General features: G+C 41.3%; 1 long non-coding RNA gene across 1 annotated transcript; it reads right to left on the bottom strand.

Moving 5' to 3' along the window:
* Positions 1–4,173: 4,173 nt before the first annotated feature.
* On the bottom strand, positions 4,174–13,907 carry LOC130172186 (uncharacterized). The gene is made up of 3 exons (XR_008828236.1): positions 13,830–13,907; positions 5,764–5,823; positions 4,174–5,450 (listed from the first exon to the last, which is right to left on the bottom strand). It is a non-coding gene; the product is annotated as an uncharacterized LOC130172186 (long non-coding RNA).
* Between the last annotated feature and the right edge of the window lie 8,875 nt (positions 13,908–22,782).

The following is a 22,782-nucleotide window of genomic DNA, read 5'->3' as shown; positions in this document are numbered from 1 at the left end:
CTCAAATGTGAGGATTTTGTCCTTTTTCATATATGATATTAAATTAAATTGCTTTGGATTTTGGACTGATTATAATTTTTCCATTTTATTTTGACATTTTATAGACTAAAGAACAAACTGAGAACTCACCAAGAACTTTTTTAGGAGCACCACATTTCCCGCTCTACCACACCCCAAAGGTGTTGTATTGGATTCAGATCTGGTGACTTGGGAGGCCACTGAATTCATAGCCATGTTCATTAAACCAGTTTGACGTGACTTTTTCTCTGTGATCTTGTGCATTATCACGCTTTAAGTAAACATTAGAAGATGGTAAATTGTAAAGGGATACACGTGGTTAGCAACAATACTCAAACAGGCAGTGGCATTCAAGTGATGATCGATTGGTATCAAGGGGCCCATCGTGTGCCAAGAAAACATTCCCCATACCAGTACACCACCATCAGCAGCCTGGACTGTTGACACAGTTTCTCTCTCATCTACAAGGCGTTTCCGTCCACCGAACTGCCACTCACACAATGTTTTTTTGTTCTTCACGCCATTCTGAGTAAACACTCTGGAGACTTGTTGTGCATGAAATCCCATGAGATCAGCAGTTTCAGAAATAGTCAAACCAGCCCATCTGGCACCAACAATCATGCCACAGTCTTTTTTTTTTTTACACATTTTTATGTTTGATGTGAACATTGCACTGCTGTTACATGATTGGCTGATTGGATAATACATACAGTAAATAAGCAGGTGCACAGGTGTTCAGAGTGTATATACATTGCCTCCCTATAGAGTGAAGATCAGCTTGTTTCCTCCACTGATTTTTAAGAACCTTTGGCTGAAAAATTACAATAATAAAAGTGTTTCCACCTATATATTCTAAGCTGCCTAGCAATTAGGCTGCTACAACAAGAAACAAAAAGACATGGGTTGATTATAGTTTTGTGCTTAAATAGCTGCTTTCTTGACTTTCAGACAAGAAATTGAACAGCAAAGAGAATGAACTGTTTAGAGGTAAAACTGCTGAACAAAAATGGATTACATAATGTCTAGTCTGTCAGCATTAATAAGGTATGGTCTGTGTGTGATAACAGTGTACTGCAAAACACACACACTTAAACACTGCCACAGTTGGAGTTCAGGAGACAAAGTGTCTATGCCATTAGTCATTTCTGTCCTTCTCTATGTCTTTATCTCTCTTTATTACTGGGAGGTGTTTTCTGTTTTACAGCCCTATGTTGCTGTCAGTCTTCAGAGTTTCTGCCACAATAAGAAACTGCTTAGTGATTAACAACACAGAACAAGGGGAATACCCAAAACTCCTGTACTTTGGTCACTACCAACACCTGTGGTGGGTGTAAACAGGCTTGTGCTTTTTCTGACTGATTTGTTTCATTTACTAACTGTGTGACCTACATAGTGGTCTTTATAGTAAACCGTTTTTGACATTGTTTCATACTGTATACTAACAAAACAAGAAATGATACAAGATGTCATACAACCGTCAAACTGTGATTTAAACATCCCAAGGAGAAAGAGATATGGCTTCTTCCCTCTGAGACGTATCACAAACGCCTTTATGTCTGCAGGATCAGCAGCAGTCTGCACTGTTTGGGAGGAGGGATTTATTGTTTATACACGCACATGTCATTTAAAAGAAGGGCGCAAGTTGCTGGTGTTACTTATACTATCATTTTTACCTTCCCAGTTTTTGTGTTGTGTTTTTTGGAGTAATATTGTACATACATATTGTGCTGGTATCTCTCGCACTTTTTTAAGATAACAGCTTGATTTAAATGAACAGTCAAAGTTTCTCTTTCTTTTTCTCCAATGCAGCTGCAGAAAAAAACTATTTCAGAGTTGCTTACACTAACTTCAGTCTACTTATAAGTGGTGTTGGTATTGTAATTATCACTTTGGTACATTTTGCATGTTACATGTATACCATACAAAACACGACTTTGTAAAACAATTTCTCAATTAACCCCCGTACAACCTCCTGTACCCAGCCAACTCTATGTTGGAACACATAGACCCACAACCTACATCCACCCCCTCAGCTGTGTTGTGGTGCAGCTGTGATGCCAAAAGCTTTGCTGCACGAACCCAGATTTCGACAGCATGAGTCCAAACGTCATCAAACCCTCGGAGAAAATAATAGGAGGCACGGTGCTTTGGTTGGCGGATATAAGCGAAATTACTCAGGAGGACGGAGCTAAACACATGCCCGGCCTATCGTATTTATCCTAAGACTACTTATAGCAAACAGACTGTGTGGTTCTAGGCCACATGAACCGAGAGCCCCATGTGTCCAGTGCTGTAGTCAAGGCCAATCTGCACCCTACAGCTGAAGCCAGAAATTCAGATTTGATCAAAGATAAATTGTACTCTACCAAAATAAATCCCCAGGCTGAAGAAAAATGAGCTGCATGTTGAAAGCTCAGATTTATCCTAGATCTGGCAAAAACAGTTTTATTGAACCCTAGTGACCGATCCTGCAGTCCAAAGCTTATTTGCTTTTGCCTTTGGGATGCTTTCTTTCATATTCCTGAAGCTAAAGAAAGTACGGTCTCAATGATAGAAGTCAATTTTTCTCCATTCAAACTGTGCAATTATGCAATTTCAGATCATAAAACTCGACCAGCTCACCCTGACCCCAAAACAGTTTATGTCTGTTTTGAAGTTTCTATTTTCTGCGTTTATCTGCATGGAGTTAGTCACTGTGTCTTCTCCCACAAGTCACGCAATGTGGAGCAAAAAAAGTGTTATTGCCAAGCAGCATTTGAACCTACAGAAAAAAAGACTGGCTTTCATTTTTTTACTATTCTTAAAAACAACTCAATTGACAGCTTTGTGGTTTCTTTTTTTACTCGGTTTGTTTGTCTTTATGTTTGTTTCATTTGGAAAAACTGACTAATAGTAAAACCCTGTAGAGTGTGCAGAGACACATTTTTTCAGATACACAGAATACAAACAGGTAAAACAGGCTAAATCCTGAATAACACACACTGAGGGTGAGATTTAATCAATAAATCATACACGAGATCTAAAGAGCATGAGTTTCTCTGCTGATGAGTTCCTGGCTGAACTGTATCAACGTGCCTTTTCATTAGAGGCTTGCCGCAAGCTCCACTGCTGTCACCTCTTGGATTTGTGATGATGAGCCAGCAGGAATCTGGGGTGAAACAGGGGAAAAACAAATGGTGACATGATGCCACCTTGTATAAGCTCTGCAAATGATGACGAGCTCTGACAGCACGTCTGTCAGCATGGACAGAAGCAAAATATTTTCACGGTTTTAATCGCACTCAGAGCAGCCTGTTGGGCAGAGGTGGTTATTTGTGGATTCTCTAGCCTAACAGTCATCTCTGACATGGAGCTGAAGCATCTGGATAGTGTCCAGCTCTAGTGTCTCTCTCTCTTTTTCTCTCCCTCTGTCTGTCTGGCTCTCTCTCTCTCTCTAAATAGGGTTGAGTTTGTTGCTACAAACCTCTTCACCCCTATTTCCTCTCAGCCATTGCTAATATCACTGCTGTAACTACTGCCAGATCACATCATGTTTAATACGTATACAGTGGCCCCCACAGAGCACTGGTGTCCTTAGGGGATCATTTCCATCATCTTAGATTAAGGCAGAGGCATATTTTCATAATTATGGCCATGTGGTGGTCATGGAACTCTGAGGGTCAGACAGTGATCCACATACTGTAATGTCTCTTTTGTAATTTGGTGGCGGCTCAGCATCAACATGACCAATGTTTTCAGAAGCTTACTGTGGGTGACAGCATGCTGTAACCAATCATCATTAAATGGCCAGTAATTATCATAATGTAGAGCCACATACAACAGCTTCTTTTCTTCACTTGAAATGTGTGTGTGCACGCAGAGTCGTGCAGCACTGTGACAGCGAGTAAGAGCCGAGAGGCAGTTTTAAGTGAAGATACACTGAAAAATAAAATATTCATTCAGTCAGTAGGTTTCATATTCAGCCCTCACATCTGATTTCTCTCAGTAAAAGATAAATTCTGACTCTACAGGGATATCATAGAAATATTCATCAGTTTATGGGTTTAATGTTATAGGATAAACACAGTCAACAACGCATGGTTCAAGAAAATAGCACATATTCTACAAAATTCTTGAAACCATCTGTTTATTCTTTGTACATCTTTGTACACAGCTGTCAATTTAATAACATGATAAAAAACTATCATTTTTTGTGTCATGACTCTTAATGTCTATTACATGTGGGTTGGGTTGTCAGTCTTTCAAAATCAAATTGCAAGACCTACCTCAAAGATGAAGAAACGCATTGTACAATTACAAGATTAGGGAAACAATATAACAGATAAGGAAATTACAAACCCAACCAAATGAATGTGGTTTACATGACATCATGGTTTCTCGGATTAATTTGTTCTGGGTTAACACCCACCGCCTCTTCACTGCAGCATGAGACGCATTCAATAGACAGCAAGCTTCCCCTCTCTCCTTCCCTCTTCCTATCTCCATTCTCTCTCTCCAGTTGGTCTCCTTCCAGTGACTCCTGCCTGAATGCACGATTTATTTCAGCAGACATTTTTTATATCACAAAACCGAAAAACCCTGACGCTCTCAGACTGTCTTCAGATGGTGCAGCGCCACGTCCCAAAGTCAGCCAGATGTCATTGTTGGCGAGTACATGCGAAAAAGTGCATGTACGACTCTCTACCTGAAGGTGGTGCCATCATTCAAGGAATATGAAACAACACATCCACTGAGGATGCATTATTTATAGTAAGGTGAAAAATAAACCGGAGAAATTGTCATCATGATGTTTTGATTTCACAACATTGTTAAACGACCATTTAGTTTGTTTCAGCAAGATTATGGTGCTGAGAATTGAGTTTGAACAGGGCAATAAAGTGGACAGTAGCAAAACACTGGATGCAGTTCAGTGACGTTGCCTTCATTGTCTGTCACGGCGATGAAAAGTGATGAATTCAAGTGAGGACAAACTTGAATCCCTGAGCAAAGATGCAGTTACTATCTGAGTGGTGTAAATCAATTTCAGATGGGGCCATGTGGCCTTAAACAAAATTACATATCTCCTGTTGTTTTACTCACACACACACACACACACACACACACACACACACACACACACACACACACACACACACACACACACACATACACACATTGTTTTAATAAAAGTCTTTCAGTGCACCAGAGCCAGACTTTGCTCTGTGCTGTCAGGTCGAAGTTTCCAAGGTGTTCTTCTCGTTGTGTTCCAGGCAGACCTTTTGGCTCCGGGCGGACCATAACTCTTACCTCATTACCATGAAAGGTGCGCTCGCTCAACGATTCTGCCCAGGTCACATCTGGCACCACCCAGAATAGACGAAAGAGTGGAGGTGGGGTGGGGGGGTCACTTTGAACTTCAAAGCAGGCGGTAAAATTTGCTCAGAGGTATTCCACTGTATACACACATGACATTGTAATCAGTACAGACTGAGCACTTGAGAGGAAAGGCATCTCACATGTTGCGATGTATGAGCATTTTCATTGCTTGCAAAATTTAGAGCTTACACACTGACGGTCTTGGAGGAGATGGATTATTTTAGCCAGTGGTATTTGCTTTATTCTACATCTTGTCAAACTGAGTTTTTTTTTTACTCAGCCTGTAGAGGGCCACATTAATCCCAAAGTGATGTTTGCTAGTGAACATCTGCTAGAGTTATGACTTCATCTACAAGGCCGAGGATGAGAAGGAGACAGTGAATGGCTTACCTCAGGCTGCACCAGCCAAGGCCAGTTGTGATATGAGCTGTATATCAGCACCTGTACAGGCTGGGAAACAGAAATTATGAACACACAGAATGTAAGACAAAAAAAAAAAAAAAAAGCGGATCAATCATCATTAATCATGCACACACTGAACGCACTGTTGCCCTCTTCAAACTTCACAGATCCACACTCCACCCACAAACACACACACACACATTACGCCACTCACAAAGTTGTTAGCGTTTAACAGTGGTCTGACTCAACCTTTGCTCACACAATCTCTGAGCGTGAACACAAATCATCCTCTCAGCTAGGTGCAGCCAGCCAGGAGGAGATGTTCCAGCATGTACCTTGACATGGCGGCTCTGTAATTCACCACCACAGTATTCATGTATAATTTACCACCGCAAGAAATTCCTCTTTCATATATTATTAAACAGAATAACCCATCATTTGGACTCACTTCACTGTGCAATTATGTCCACACAGGGCTGACTGTTCTAAGAAATTGTGAATAGTGAAACTGAATGAAGACACTAATAGTCAGATGTTACAATGCAGGAAGTCTCAATTTAGAAACACACTAGAGTGAATTTTGCTTATACATGCATAAAGCCTGGGTGTTCTGTCTGGCTGTATTTTTACTTTATCTGATTACTTTATGTTCATGTATGTTAATTTCAACACTTGATGCACTTGATGCACATCTGAACTTGATGTTGCAGTTATAATAAAATGTACAGTTTACAGCAAGTTATGTAGCCACTGTTCCTGCAGTGGCAAGTTTACATGAGTCAACTAACTGACCACACGATCGAATGTTACGACTGACTTTATGAATAATTTATACAGGGAATAAAGTCATCATGTTGCAACTAATTTATTTACAAAACAAACAGCTTACAGTAGCACTGCCATAAAAGGTACTGTGTCAATATGTTCTTATCAGTCAAATGACCATTATATGGCAGACAATAATCAAGTCGTTTTTGTAACTAACACAGCTTTGTCAGGCCACAACACTGATGGACTCTAGTCTTAACAGTAACGAATTAGATATAAATAGGCTTAAAGTAAATTTGAAGTTATTAGTATTAGTTTGTAAATTAATGGCTAGTAGCTGTAGTAAAAGTAGTATTAAAGAATGTTGATGTACTATAGTCTGTGATACTTTATGTAAAGAACCAAGAATAAAATGCTCATATAATTTATTGGAAAAATAAATAAATACTACAAACAATTGGCCTATTTAAGAAACGGGAAATAAATTGCTGTGTGGGTGCAGTCACTTGTATAATGATTAGTGTACATTCAGGATTACTGTACATTCAGGCATTTAGTTTTCAGTTTTACCCCGCCCAACATGAGAAGCCTTCTGACTGAATAGGGAAGCTGTAATTTCCATAGTGTTGAGAATTTTCCCGGCTGAATGTATTTCCTTTACACAAACTGTTTTGGGTCACTGTATCAACACTGTTAGTTTTAGATAAACTGTCATTTACTTTTGCTTTGCTAAATATGTCACCATGCTCTGTGACCCTCTTTAATCAGTCCAACATTTCTCAGTTTTGTGTCACATAACCGCTGCCACTGTGTGATGAGTCAATTCCAGAGTTCACTGCCACTGTTCCCCGTATAGAGAAAACCACATTAGAGGAGCACAGTGACCATCTATTCTATAAAAGGAGCAGCCCGCTGCAAAGAGAGAACCACAGAACTCTGTCTTCACCCCGTTTTCAGCGCAGGAACAACAAAAATAGGCCTATAGGTCCTCATAAAATATGCAGGGCACTATTTTTGGGAGACGTTTATACTAAAGGGAGCTATGGGACCTATTGGGGCATACCTAAAACTGGTTTATATACTCACTGCTACAATGTGATGACTTGTTTTATGAGAGACAGAGAATGCAAAATGGTGTGTAACCCTGCCTGTGAACATATATAGCTGGTACATGTACAGAGGCAGGAAGAGCGAGCCAGCACAGCACAGGACAGGCCACATCCTTCCTGGCTTTCTCTGTATCTCTGTCCCCCATACTGTAAATTTGAATTACACTTCCTGTGCAGTTATTCTGTGGGAGTAGCCACAAAGCATTAATGCACATTGTTCACTTATCGCAGATGGGATGGTTGCAAGGAAGAGGGCTACGAAATGCTGCAACAATATGCAATATTATTACATCAAATGCAGTAAAGGTAGATTAGACACACAGCTCATCATTTCAGTCAAATGAGTTTTAGCTCTTGTGAGACACTGATAATGAAATCATCTCTAGCAAAAGATTCATTTGTTGTGTTAATGCAAAGAAAGAGAGGGGAGACCCGATGGGAGACATGTGAGTCATAGTCTCAAATACAAATGAGACCCAAGGATGACTAAAAAACAGAAGCAGAAGGACTCAGACATTTAATTAAGTAAAATTTGCAAAACCAGAATGTAAGAACAGAATATTACACATAAAAAGACCTAAAGACTACTTCTGTTATACTAGCGCATTAGCAGCAAAAGTAAAAATGCTCATTACACAGAATGATGTCAACAAATACTTAGGTAAGATACTAGCCTATATGGTTTAATATTATTAAACACAAGATCCGCTTACTCAGCTGTTCCTGCAGCTTTTGACCACGCATCAGGGTCTTCTTCAGCAAAAACTTGCTCAGGTGTCAGCACATGATCTATGTCAGGACCTCGGTCATATGACAACAGGTGGTCGTATATATGGAAGGGAGATCACAGCTCCAGTCTCTGATCATGTCAGTCTGGTCATGTGATGACACCTTCTGTTTGCTGAAGAAGGCTACAGTGGAAAGCTCCGGGAATAGCTACGTAAACGGGACCTTTTGTTTAAGATCTTTACTACATACAGTATACAGTATGTACAGTATGTCTCCCCAAGGCCAAAAATAAATCTCCATGCTCAAGTACCACAAGAATTACTATAATCGAGTGAATGCACTGAGTTACTTCCCACCAAAGACGTCTTCATGCAGGAGGTTTTAGAGTAAGGAACTGATTGGATTAGGCATCAGTTTACTCTCACTACGACAACACGCATTGAATACGAACTCATAACTGTACATCCAAGTGGGTCAGAAAAATAGGATACTCATTACTCACTACACGCATTCAGGTAATTATAAAGAAAACGTTCAGCTTGAACCGTATGTATTCATGTGCGCGTCTGCATGTGTGTAGGTTCATGAAGCGCGTGCTTGTTTGCTTATGTTAGTCTAAAAGCACATGCATGTGTGATTGCCCATGCTCCTGCATGTGTGTTCGCCCCCGCTGCCCTCAGGCAGTACAGAGAATGTCAAGAGGCTGTGGAGGCTGCGTGGGGAGTGTGACTCAGCGTGGACAGTGATGAGACAGGACAGCTTTACAGCAGCGGGGCATGCTGCAGCATCACACACAGGCTCGATTTGAATATTGCATTAGGGCATTGGAGCTGTCTCCCTGAACCCCCAAGGCCCTGTGGAGCTCTAGCCCAGCCCTAACCCCTTATTCTGGGGGAAGGCACCACAGAGCCTTGCCTAAGTTGGCTGCATTCTGGAGCTGATGGAGTTACACCAGACTCTTTCTCTGTGTATTTATACGAAGAGTTTCTCCCGGCTGAGTGTGAGCCACAGTTTACTGACGTGTGTCTGTCTGTCGATCTGTGTAAATGTGATAACATGTTAGGTAGGTGCTACCTAATCTGACGAGAGGGGAACTGAGCTCCTGTTTCATTCAGCTCGTCTAAGTAGTGGCTGACCACAGAGCTGCATTCTGGACCAAACCCCAAACCACAAAGCCCAGTGTATTTAGAGCAGAGGAGGGTGGGAGCACACAGGCACATGGGCTGAACTCTGCAGGATTGTAGAGTGGGGATAAGATCTGCATATCAAAATGAGGAAGATGTTAGGAATTCCTGAGGGAAAACAACATCAGTACATGATATTCAGAGCCAGAAATAAGTGAATATGGATGAAATAAAGATTCAAAACTAGCTTATGCAAAATTAAAAAGGCAAAATGAGCATGTAATATAAACCCAATATTTCTGACAGTAGGGCACAGAGAAGGAGACTGCAGGGTTATTCACCTCTGACATGCTAAAAGCGAGATGCAGCTCATTTTAACGTGATCTAACTAGACAACATCAACAAAAAAAAGCCACAAAACATGAATACAAAACCATTAACCACTACCGGCATTGTAAAGTGCTACACTTGCACATAATACAGCTTTTTTTTAAAACAACATTGTGTTGAGTGTTCAGTTCAGTGTTGAGTCACATCCAGTAACAATGCCTACTGGAAAGCCAGACGTGTTGGCAACCAGGGGAACAATACAATAGACAAACACCGCTCTGTAATCAGCCCTGCCCACTGATGGATTCCAAATGAAGATGTCATCTACTACACAAGTCTGTGTGGAAAACAATGTCGACAGGAACTTAGTCTGGTACAAAATAGAGGAAATGTTTGCTTGAAGGTAGGAGAAACAGGTTAGGGACTGGAGCCCTGCCAGCTGACTCAATCTAGATGGGGAAAGTAGATGATTAACAATTGCTCCCTCAACAGTTCCAGTCAAGGGGCTGTTGTGTAAAGTATTTAATCACCAAACTGTGTGTGAAAGTTATTTTGGAAAAGACAGGTGCTCAGAAAAGGTTTGCTGGAAAAAAACAAAAAGTTAAGAAGAAGCTTTCGAGAGGGTTCATCCAGATGTGTTCAATCTCCACTGCAGCAACACAAGATCCCTTCTTTTGCCTTGACCACATCGTCTACGTCTGGTACAAGAAGATACACTCACAGGGCCTCTTGTGAATGAGCCATTGTCTCGAGTCTCTGGTCCACGGCAACAACAACAAAGAAATATGACAGAAACAAATAACAATTGTGCTGTTTTTGGAAGAGGGGAAAAAAGTGAGCGATTGTGGTGTGTCTCCACGTCAGCCATCATAAGGAAAGGGGGTGGGGGGGCGGAGAAACAAAGAAACATGTCATGGTCCTCGTTTGGAGTAAAACTTGAACCGCAGTCCCCAATATTGAAGAAAGCAAGGGGACTGTGTGATGTGGTGTGTGTGAATGTGTCTGTTCTTGGGTGGGTGGAGTGTGTGTGTGATAACTTCACTGTATGTCTGCACGCATTTACACATAAATATGAGCCAAGCTACAACAAAAAAAGCAGCAATTACACATTTTAATGGGCTTATGTTTGCATTACGTAAGACGAGACAGACAGAGACAGAAAATGTGTGCATGTCTTTAATTCTTATCCCCATAACTCAAGGCTCAACTAGTCTCCAATTTGAGATCAGTGCCTACTGTATATAGCATGCTTTTGCAAGATTGAAGCTCTGTAAGTTATCATTTATTCATAAGGACTAATTTAGGGTCAGGCCCTTTGGCTAACATAGCAGCATAGCACATGCAAGCATATTAATGTACTAATGAAACATGCTGTGTACGGCACTCAAATATAACATACATGACCATGTGGGAGAAGACGAACCTTCTCAGATTACAGGGTTTTACAGAACTGTTTAGAAACTAAGATAACTGTTGCTCACCAGATGAATCAAACTTGTTGTAGTAAAAGTAAATGAAAGTAGAAGTTACGTCTTTGTTTGTCTTACTGTTTGTCTTACTGTTTGCTGAGTAAAACCCGGAAACTCCCTTAAAACATTGACTCATTTACTCAGAACACATATCCAGATAATTTAGTAAACCTGCTTCTTGGAACAGGCTCCAGGTCCACGTGATTTCCCAGCATCAACGCTGTTGATTTAGACCTGCAGCACTGAATGATAACCTTAAAGTTTTCCATTGAACCTTCCAGTCTGTGTACACAGAATGTAATAAGAGCCAAAGTCTCACAGTCACTATCAGATGCAAAATTATTGATGAGCCACACCTCTAATTGAATGAATGAAAACAGGCGAGTCTATGAACCTGAAGTGCACCACTGAATGTGACTTTCAGTTCTAAATGAAATATGTCTTCACTGTACACGATACATCTTGATTATTTTAATTATTGGTAATCCCGCACAGGATCATGGGCAAACACAATTAATAATATTTCCTTTCTGTTACTTTTCCTACGCTTATACATTTCTCTGAGAATAAAAACATGAACAGCGTTTGTTCAACTCTGGCTCAGTACAACCACACAGATTAGGTCCAACCCTGATATTTTAGCGAAAATACCAAAATATCAGATCCGACCTGGCGGTTGGGCAGTTATTGGCTTAACAGGGCAGAAATCCCAGATTTAGTTCCATGATCAGATTTCATGGCTGGTCAAACAGCCTTTTATAAACTGTAGTGAGCTTGTTTTTAATATTTTACACGTGGCTGCTGCAGTTTTTAACGACTGTGCTGTAAAGAGACATTTTCAGATATTTTCTACATCTTTCAGCCATCTGCAGTACCATCATTTTCTAGTTTTGTTTTCGCTTCCTGTTTAAAGTAGAATTGCACAAATTAACTCAGCATTTATTTCATTTTTTTCAACATCTTTTTAGAGAGCAGCCATATCGTTTGAATAAAACTATAGAATTTGTAAATCAGGGGGGTCAGGTTGTGTATGTACCGTGTGAGCTTATGCTGTGAGTGAAAAGCCAGATATAATGTGTATTCTGAGATAATAAGAGGTGCAAAATTAGTGCAAACATGCAGTGTGTGCCCAAAACAATATCAATTGTTTAGAGAGTAGCAAGCAATGCAGACATGAGGCCCATCCAGACAACCACAAACACACATTGACTGCCAGAATATGAAGCTAAGTCCAAGGCAGGTGCATGATGAACTGAGGGGAGACAAATACAACATATAGCAGCATGAATATGTCTGGAGTCCATCTAAAACTGCGCTGTATAAAGAAGTGAGTGCCATGTTGAACATCCTGGCCTATTTGCCAATCGTTCTCTTTGAAGACTGAGAAAACGAAAGTCGCAGAAAGAGCAAACACAGGACTTTCTCCCCTTAAACAGTCAGACTCAATCAGAGGAGTTATGAGTCATCACTCCACAGTTTACTGATGCCTGACAGTCCTGCTCACATCAGCCCACAGGGGTCTGTCACTTAGAGGCACTTCATCGTTCAACATTATCAGTCTCATTGACACTGACCTGCAAACACCGACTATTAAAGAACGCAGTGCAGGTACGCCTAGCAGAGCATGCACTTTAACATTATGACACATACAATGAACAAACCCACATTTACACACATATGTCAAGTAAAACCCCAGGGACTGGGGGAAGAGGTGTGCCAACACAAACACTTGCATTTCCTTTCTACTCCTCTTCTTATCTCCTTTCATCCCTCTCCCTTCTTTTCTCTCTTGTGTTTTTTTTTTTTTTTTCTTCTGGATTTTTCCAACTCCTGCTGACACAGCTGCAAGTCAGTCAGGTTGGACTCCCACTCTGATGATCCTCATCTGTATGTGGGTGTGTGTTTGTCCAAGTGATAGAAGCTGAAGAGATACAGCTTGCTAGAAAGAGAGACAAATTCCTCTCGATAGTGAAAGGCATTCAATCTGCCATTTGCTATGGACTCAAAGGAAAGTTCACTTTCCACAATAAGTCATTCATATCGAGTGTGTTATCAGAATCTGTGAAGCTCATTTCCCTGGAGTTTCCCAATATTAGAGACATAAATAACTTGAATCTTGTATCCTTTCAATCAGGTCCAGAGAACCAAAAGAAAACATGACTCCTGGAAGTTGAAGGAAGTGCAGTAATAATAGAGCTGCGTGAATCACCAGATTTCCACCAATATTCCTCTCTTTCACGTGCCTTCTCAGAATTCTGATCACAACAGGAAGTCATAGCCGACAGTAAGTATTCCTCATATACATGTCTGTCTCATTGCAAATAGGATTATGAATTCTTGGACTTTTTCGAGCAAGATCAACGTTAACAGCGTAGGCACTGTAAAACTGCAGGTAAATTTGCAGTGTTGACAAGTTGAGGATTAAGGTGTCAAGTAGGTAAATAAAGCCTGATACTTGATATATGCTGAGGAGTTTTGCTTTGTGTGTGTGTGTCACTCTGTGTGTTCTGGTTTGCATCACTCACTGAAATGGGGTTGTCTCTTCCTGGGGGCAATGAGACGAAACCAGAGAGGGCCCCTGTTTCCTGTTTATAGCGTCTTCTTTGCTGATGCTTTGTCCCTGGAGACAACACAGAAACCTTCAGCTGATAAAAGCAGCAGCAGAGGGGTTAAGAATAACAAAAAGGACAAACTGATTTGAAGGTACGATGGTGTGTTTTTTTACCACAGTTAATCTCTTACTAGTGATATCAGAACAGTAATCATGTAGCGCTATCTGTAAACATGGTGCTACTTGTCTAATAGCGGCTCTTAAAGAATTGCATGTCTGTTTTGATGAGTTCTCTTGATTACATATCTTTTCACCTGACAGCATGGCAAATCAATGAAACATTGATGGGATGGGGCGCAACAGGGAAAACCAGTGAAATGTGCCACTTTTTCATGAAATACACTCGTACTACTTCCTGCAGGGACAATTGTGTTCATATTTTTTAGAAGTTGTCGGTATGAAACAAAGAAGAGGAACCTCTGTGACTCAAAATGCAACAAGGGTCAATTAGTGCAAAGCTTCCACAACAAAATGACAGAAGACACTGAACAAAGCAGACTTGTGACCTTTGAAAAACAACCTGTGAGTGGGAGGTCTGAGCCAAAAGGCAGAGATGGAGGTCAAGCTCCATTTGCCATTATTTTAAGGGCATAAAGGTTTTGCCCCTGAGACCTGTGAAGACTGCTTGATAAATGATCGGTCGGTGCTGGATTTTGCATCAGCACACATGATTTGGGTAAGGAATCAACCATCCCTGGTAGAGTCGGTCCCACAATCATGACCAGAACATGAACGCTGGAAACTCCGAGAGTCAACATGTTTATCCCTGCAACCCATCATTTTAAAATATATTCATTTGTATTGATTTTAAGTTGGGCCTTATGTAATGGGACTATTAATTATATAAAATGTATAATATTAAACAATAGTTTGACATGATTTTTTTTTCCTAGTTAGCTGAGCTGCTCTACAATCTTTTGACGTAGCCAATGACAACTACAGGAGAAGAATCCCAACCTGTAATCCCTCAACTACATGATCTACACAATATGCTAAACAATTAAGCCACTAGCAGCTCAGAGCTCTGTGGATTTATCACTGCCCTCGAGGTTTGTCAAACCTCCCCTTTCTGTCAACAACTGTGCGTTGGGCAATGGTCCCTGTAATGGTCACATGAAGGGTGTCAGTGTGTCAGACGCTGGTGTCAAAAGCTGTTGTGTCCAGTTTAATGGAGGCTCCTTGATTTAATGACCATGTGACATTAGGCATGGGAGTACCCTGAGGTTATCCATGGCTGGAGCCAGACTGCGTCTGCCAATCTGGCCCTGTTTTTCCCACTCAGTCTAAGTCCTTATTGCTCACACTGTGGGTCACTCTTCTCTCTGCACCCCTCAGGGAAGCATGGACTGGTCCACAAACTGCTGATTAGGGGGTATTAAAACTTCCTGCAAGAGCTCTAGCAGATCAAAGAGTGGAAGATGGCGGGCAACTCAATCCAAAGACCCGGGCTAATCAAAGTTAAATTCAGGATAAGACTCCAAGTTTCACCGTGGGCCAATAGCTGTAGACAATGTGATTTCAATTAAGGCTAATGCCACTGGGAAAATTCATTCTCTTTGAAACTCAACAGGGTTAAAAACTAAGACCACCTCTGTGACTGACAGCCATGAAACATGGGAGCTCACAATTTGCCAGAATCAGGGCGACATTTGCCAAAGAGCAGAAGAAAAGATCTGCGAGCACGGTGAGCTCTTGCAGAGTTGCACACAGAACTGACGAATGCACTATGAAAGCTCCTTTCTCTGTACCCACATGTTTGAGCTGAACAAGTTAACATGAAACATTTGTACGGGTGAGGACACATCTTTCAAGCGACTGTAAACTTGTCTTCCTCGGGCCACAATCTCATTTGTAGCAAACAGACATGCTCTCAATGGAACTAATGTCATAAAAAAATCTAAATTCAAATGGTGCGTTTGATAAATGGCCGTCATTTCAAATGAAACCCTCGTAAATGAAACAGTATGACATTAAAGAGTCGTATCTGTACCTTTGGCTTTGATCCTCATGGTTTCATGGTCATTTGAACACTGGTTAAATTACAACTCATTTCTTGGCACAGATGCTTTTAGCCCGTTACTGTCTTCACCAAAAAGGCAACAGGCACTTTGGCACCTGGGTGCAAAGCTTTTGGCGTGGCAGCAAGCTGCTGCACTCCAACCCTCATTAACTGGAGCAACGTTTGGTGAGCACATGGCTGATCCAAACAGTTGCAAGCCTCCATTAATTAAAATCTGAACCGTGTTTAACTACACCACGCGTTTCAAATTAAATTATAATGCTCACTTGCTGTCTTTATTGCCAAAAACCATTTGAGTATGCATAGTTCTGCTCCAAATTATCTGTGAAAGTTTAAATCAATTACATGAAAGATCTCCTTGTGAGAGCCTAATTAGGAACAAACAAGTGATGAACGAACTGCACCACGTCACCACGCTTCATGTCCCTACAAGGTACGTCCACTTACTCTCATGTTTTGGGACAAGATAGGTGTTGACAACCACGTCCGACCACCTTGCTCTTCAAAAAGCCAGGCCACCACATAAGGTAAGAGTGAACCCATGCATGTCCCTACGGGCTGAAAACCCAACATGGTAAAAGAGCTGTGTCTCCTGTTGAGGGACAAGCACAAAGGAAGGCCAGACTTCCAGGCCTAAGGGGACAATAGCGCCTGTCACAGGGCAACTTACCCTCCTCAACACCTCTGCAACAGGACAGGTGGTGAGACTTCTGTCTTCCTGCTGGGGGACGAGGACAAATCGGAGAGAGGCATCGGACAGGAGAGAGACGGACAACATCCTCTTTCAATTGATTTCATCTAAGGGTGACTCACAACAGGAAAAGCTGTCGGACTTTGTTTAGCTTGTTGGCTAACTGTTGGATTTAGACTGAGTCTGCAAACCATCATCCCCTCGACGAACTTACTGCTTTGTTGTAGCTCATTACCTCGCACACAGGAGCCATACATCACCAGGCAACAGGAAAACATGTGGAAACCATTTTGATTTCACCTGGTCGCTCTGCTGTAGGGGTACAGTTGAGATGGAAGTGGCCTGTGTAGGATGTGGAGCACTCCATAATGCTACTAATGGGTGGTGTAGATCAATTCATGTAGAATAGCACCAAGTTTGTAGACGTGAGCTGCTCTGTCTTGAGAGAGAGAGCTTGTATCTTTCTCAGACTGAGGCGATTAGCCTGGATCTAAATCCACATCTGTTCTGTGCCAGCTGTTTGACAGATTCCTTTGGAGTGCATGGGAAGGCTGCTCGGCAGCGTCTTCCTTCTGTGATCAAGACCTTTGAAGTCTGTCTTGTTTCCAGTAAGCGCTGACTGTCCAGATTCATCCGTCATGACAGGGCTGAATGTTTTCAAACTTCTGGCAAAAGTAACAGGACAGGAAAAACACCCATCATGCTTTTCAGGTTCTTTGTAGAAGTGTACATCCTGAAGAAGTGTGAAATATGAACTGAAAGGTAAAATCTTACTGCGTCAAAACGAGCTTTGCCAGTTCCCAGCGATGAGATGATAATTTAGACGCTATTCAAACCACTAGCCAAACAAATTTAATTTAAAGGTACATTACACCCCAAATTGCCGTTTTAAGTTCATAATATTCATCCCCTGCAGGGTTGATTGCTGGCTTTGAGAGTCCGCACTCCTCTAAGAAAAACTGCATCTGTCTTTATCTTGAATGAGTACGTTGGTTGCACCACATTCAATTAATGACACGCTTTCACAGCAGGAAAAAAAAAAGAAAGAAAAATATCCAGACATCCATATTTAAACCTCTCACTCCCCCAACACAATCCACATTTCCACATTTCATCTGTAAGATCTGGATACTCTCAGTCAAATCTGGCTGAAAAATACAGCTTCTATGTCACATTATCACTGTCTAGTCCGACATATTCTGGTGAAACTATTATTATGAAGTTACTAAACCTTAAAGATGGACAATGAAGAGGGGAGAGGTTTGAGGATTTTCTTCAGACATTTTAACATTTGTTTCTGCTGAGAAAATAACCAAAGGTCTTATGATAGAGGATTGTAAAGCCCTTTGAGGCAAAGTTGTGATTTGGGTTAAATAAAAATAAAATTGACTTGACTTGTCACCATTAGAATCCATAGTAACTGACACAAATTACATTATGTTATGTATTTATTATGTTTTATGTCTGAGTATGTTTAAGTGTGTATTGAAAGGACTTTAACACCAAAAACTCACTGTCCTCATTTTCAGTCTTGTTCCAACAAACAGCTCAACTTTTACAGTGTTGAGTATTATTGCAGGTGGCAGAGCTGCCATCTAGACATGACAACTTCTCTACTCGTCCAGCTGAAAGACACTGACCCACATACAAAAACTAATCCCCTACTTTCCAGTGTTTGTTTTCATAGCAATCCTGAATGTGTTGTTTATGTGGACACCTTTTGGCTGACTGACCTCTCAAGTCTCGACTGCAGCGCGCTTTTCTTTTCATAATACCAGCTCCTTCTCTGGCGAGGCCCTTCCACGTCTGGTATTGTTTCAACACAGGAAAGATGTTCAGCCAAAGGCTATGAATCCCTGAGCCAACTGAAAATACCCAGAGAATGTCTCCCTATGAGATGAGATAGCCATGTTTCTCTCTACTTAGACAAATATTGATCTTTAATATTAGAAAATACAACATTCCTGCCTTTATCATCATACACTTTGGATTTCCTTCATAAAATGATTGTCCTCTTCAGCAAACAACAAAATAGAACTGTGAGCTGTCCGGAGAGATGTCAGCAGCTGGCTCCGATCCACCACACAGGGCTTCACACCTCGCTGGGATTTGGCTGCGGCCCAGACATCAAACAAACCTGTGACACGCTGGACTGTAAACAAAACAAGGCTTCACGTACATTCAAACAACTGCGGCGCTAACTCGACAGTTCTGACATGTTCACAACTTTGCGAACATCTTTCTCCCTTTTTGTTGTTTCTCTTTCCGTCTTCTTCTCTGAGAAAGATTGTGAGCACTGACGCAACACAATGCAGGGCCATGCTGTTCCTGCACCAGATGTAAACTCCAAACAAAAGGCGTCGTAACTGGGGGAGAGGGGTAAAGGTCAGCATGGAGGGCAAAATAAACAGAGGAGGGCCCACCAGTGTGAGCATGTTTAAGTCAACCAGGTACGGGCCTAAAGTCACTGCCCTCATGTAGAAATCAGAAGAGCAGGACGCGATCACTGTTTGACGTAGGTTTAGATTTTGTTTTTTTAAACCTACATCTGCTGGATCCTAAATGATGAGCTTTTGGGAAAATAAAGATTCAGAGCTAAGTGATGCAGCAACGATGGAAATAAAAAGGCTACAAGAAAGTCAAACCTTTCTCCTGAAAACGACATCCATACACGATACAACTCATTTGCGAAATATCTTTTTCAGGAAACACACCATCTGGATTATTTTTTATTTTAACAATACCCTGATGAATAAAACAGTCATTACAAAACTCTCATCACATTTTATATTTTTAGCTTTCTGTGGAACGAGTCAACCAATTCACTCCAGACGGAAATATCTAAATAGATTGTTACAGATATTCCTGTTCCCCAGGGTAAGGGTAGAAGCCTACAAAACTAAAAACATTCCCATCAGCCTCAGATGTGCTTTGTGTTCTGTACTAATCAGCAAATGTTAGCATGCTAATATGTTAAACTAAAATGCTGAACATGGTAAATTTTATATCTGCCATACATCAGAATGTTAGCATTGCCATTGTGAGCATGTTAGCATGCTGGTGTTAGCATTCAACTCAAAGCACTGTGGTCTCACTGAACTGGTAGCATGGCTGTGAACTCTGCAGTATCTGTTCCTGCTTACCAAAAGCATGATGAACATTTTCATGGTTAGGTAACTCAAAGTACTTGGATAAATTGGAGGAAGATTGTTGTCTTGATTAAAATACCAAAAAAAGTCAAAGCTTTTTTGAAGCATGAGATGGGACACATTGATTGTTTTGAGTATTTAAGCAAAACCATGATCTTCCCCTCACCAAGAAAGGGTTTTAGTTGCTGAACTTAACAAAGTGCGGGACGAAAGAATTAAATCCCAGTCTACTGTCAGACATGCTTTCCATACTCATCTATCCACTGTGACCTTTTCCTACCTACAAGTTGGAAAAACATAACTTAATCCACGTAGCAATTATATTTGCTCCAGCACAAATCTGGCACAGAAAATTTGTAGTATGTAAACATACTTTGTGGGAAAGACAGGCAGGAAAATGGTTGCAATAAGAAAAGCCAGAAACAATTGCCACAGTACATTGCCTATGATAAATCACCGTCAGAAAGAAGACTGAGAGAGATACTTAGCAGGAAGGGCCAAGCACAATATCCTCCCAAGAAAAACCTGGGCCAGTGAGAGATAATGATGCGTACCGAGAAAAAAAACTCTCCCCATTTACCTGCATTCAGAATCAAACCCAAGAAGCATTTTCTATTCAAAGACAAATGGGCCCCATCAAGTTTGAGTGATACTGCAACAAGTGAAGGTGCCCCAGGCCCCCTACAGCTGAACTTAACCTACAGAGGACAAAGTGCTACTACATCAATGGCTACCTCAGATGATTACCTCTGTGGCTCCAAATAGCCACCACATGGCTCACAAGGCCGTCATCAGCCACATAGATGCCAGCAAATGGTCCAAGATGGGCCGGGGCAGGAAGCCGGCCACAGTGCGGCTTCCTCCCTTTGAAGTGTTATTAATCCTCAAGCATGTCTCTGTATGTGTGTGTGTGTGCTCTGGTACTTTTAGCTTTGTGAGGACAAGTCTGAAGTTAGGGAGAGTGAGGACTTTTTTTTTTTTGAAGGAGAAGACATTTCGACCTGTCATAATTTTTTCAAAGGACAGCTGAGGAGTTGATGAGTTTACCAAAATTACAACAACGTATATTTTCTCATTCACCTATTCTAGTGGTATCTAGCCAAACAGAGAGTTTTGTTTTAATACATATATAATTGTGACCATGTATGTTTGTGAATTTTTTATTTTAAAAAGGCTTTTACGCTTCATGGAAAGACAGAAAGTTACAAAACTCTGACAACCTCACTTCTAATATTTGCCTCTTTTTTCATGGGTGTCCAGTTTCCCCGTGTTCGATAATCTGTGTAAACGGGAGCCGCAAAGAGGGGCCATGAGGAAACTAGTTCAGAGAGAGCTGGCTTATGGAAAGATGTGGAGGTATTTGAATAAGAAGATGTAAAACGTATTTAAACTGGACATGGCTCTGCCCACCAATCCCTTAAAATGTGCTGGAGTCTTTATAACTGGCTGCAGCTGATGCTTTTATAAGCCATGTCACCAAGATATTAGGATTTTAGCAAATGTGATCTGTAAATATAAACTGAAGGGTCTTCTCTTGAGAAAGGTTGATGTACATGGCAAAAACCGCTGTCCTGTTGAGTTATGTTTCATCATTATTTAACCTTAAAAGCTTTCTTAAAACAAAAAATCTTTCACTGCATTAAAACAGTTTCAATCTGTTACAACTAAAATAAACGTGTTGAAATAATTTTAAATTTTTTATTGATTTTAGAGCACTGCTGTGTCTTAATATGTCCATTCCTAAAACAATTTTAAAATCCAATACATAATGATCAGTGGTCACCAATTGAAGATTTGTTGGGGATAGTTCGTAATGCATAATGATGAGAAAAAATACAATATACTTTTCATGTCATTTAACATTTGAATTTAATTTAAAAAAAGTTTATTTATGTTGGAAACATTGAAATGATCTTGCTGCACTTGTTTTCGTGAAACAAGCTCAATAATAGAAATTATTGATGAAATAGATTTTTTTAAACACTTCTGACAGTGAGGGGGTGGAGTTGATATCAACCAACATCACCTAGTTTAAAGATTTAAGTCCGTGTGGATCCTGGATGTAACCCGGTAGTGTCCCTCGCCCTCTCAGGACGTGATCTTTCATAGCTTTTACAGGATTATCGCCCGGAGTTAACAGGGTCTTAAACAGCTGACTGGCACCAGGAACTGCGCTAGGAATTAGCCACCTGCTACACGGATGATCTGCAACCACCTAGCAGCAGAGGGGGAGACTCTACAGAACCTCTACGCAGGAAATGGCCTCCTGGGGGCAAAGATGGCGTCAAACAAGGTTGAGGTCGCTCGCCACCTCGCACACAGCGCTCAGCAGGAAGTGTGGCTTCCTCAAATCGGGGCTGTGAGTGCAGAGGTCAGGGTGACGGGATCAGCAGATCGCGTTACGCCCCCAGATGTGGCAGAGGACAGACCATGGCTCCACTTTGGAGGTGTCCTAAATGTAGCGTGAGTGTCTGCTCAAGCTTCGCTCTGGAGAAACGAGAACTTCTATTCTGAGAAATGTCATTCCTCTATTGAGTGTATTGATCTCTTTTCTAAACCTGGGTTCTTTCAAGGCTTTTTTTGAGCGTGCTTGCTATTTTTAAGCTTCACATTTACACACTCTGTTACCTTGAAACATCAGTTTAACACTCTTCCTGTGACCTTCCGAGCTGCCTCTCTGGAGCAGTTATGGTCTGTTAAGTGTGAACTGTTCCTCCAGGGAAACACAACAGAAGACGGACATGCGAGTGTGCCTGTTCGTATGATGTATGCCCTGTGTACGGATCATGTGAACCTCAGCATGGCTCGTGTTTATATTCTCAGTAAAATATTTCCAGTGGCTCTCGGTGTGCTGTGCTTCCTCACTGACCTGTCTGCCCTGTCAAGAGTGATGAGCTTGGGAATGAGAAACAGGTGTGTGTGAAATATGTGGATCACTCCTTTATCCCCCCCCCCCCCCGACCTTTCTGAGCCAGTCGTGTTGAGCTGCGTTTTATGACGAAAAGGG

This window comes from Seriola aureovittata, chromosome 7 (assembly GCF_021018895.1).
Source record: "Seriola aureovittata isolate HTS-2021-v1 ecotype China chromosome 7, ASM2101889v1, whole genome shotgun sequence".
NCBI classification, from domain to species: domain Eukaryota; kingdom Metazoa; phylum Chordata; class Actinopteri; order Carangiformes; family Carangidae; genus Seriola; species Seriola aureovittata.
The sequence above is the reverse complement of the archived record's forward strand: the minus strand, read 5'-3'. Positions and strand labels throughout refer to the sequence as shown.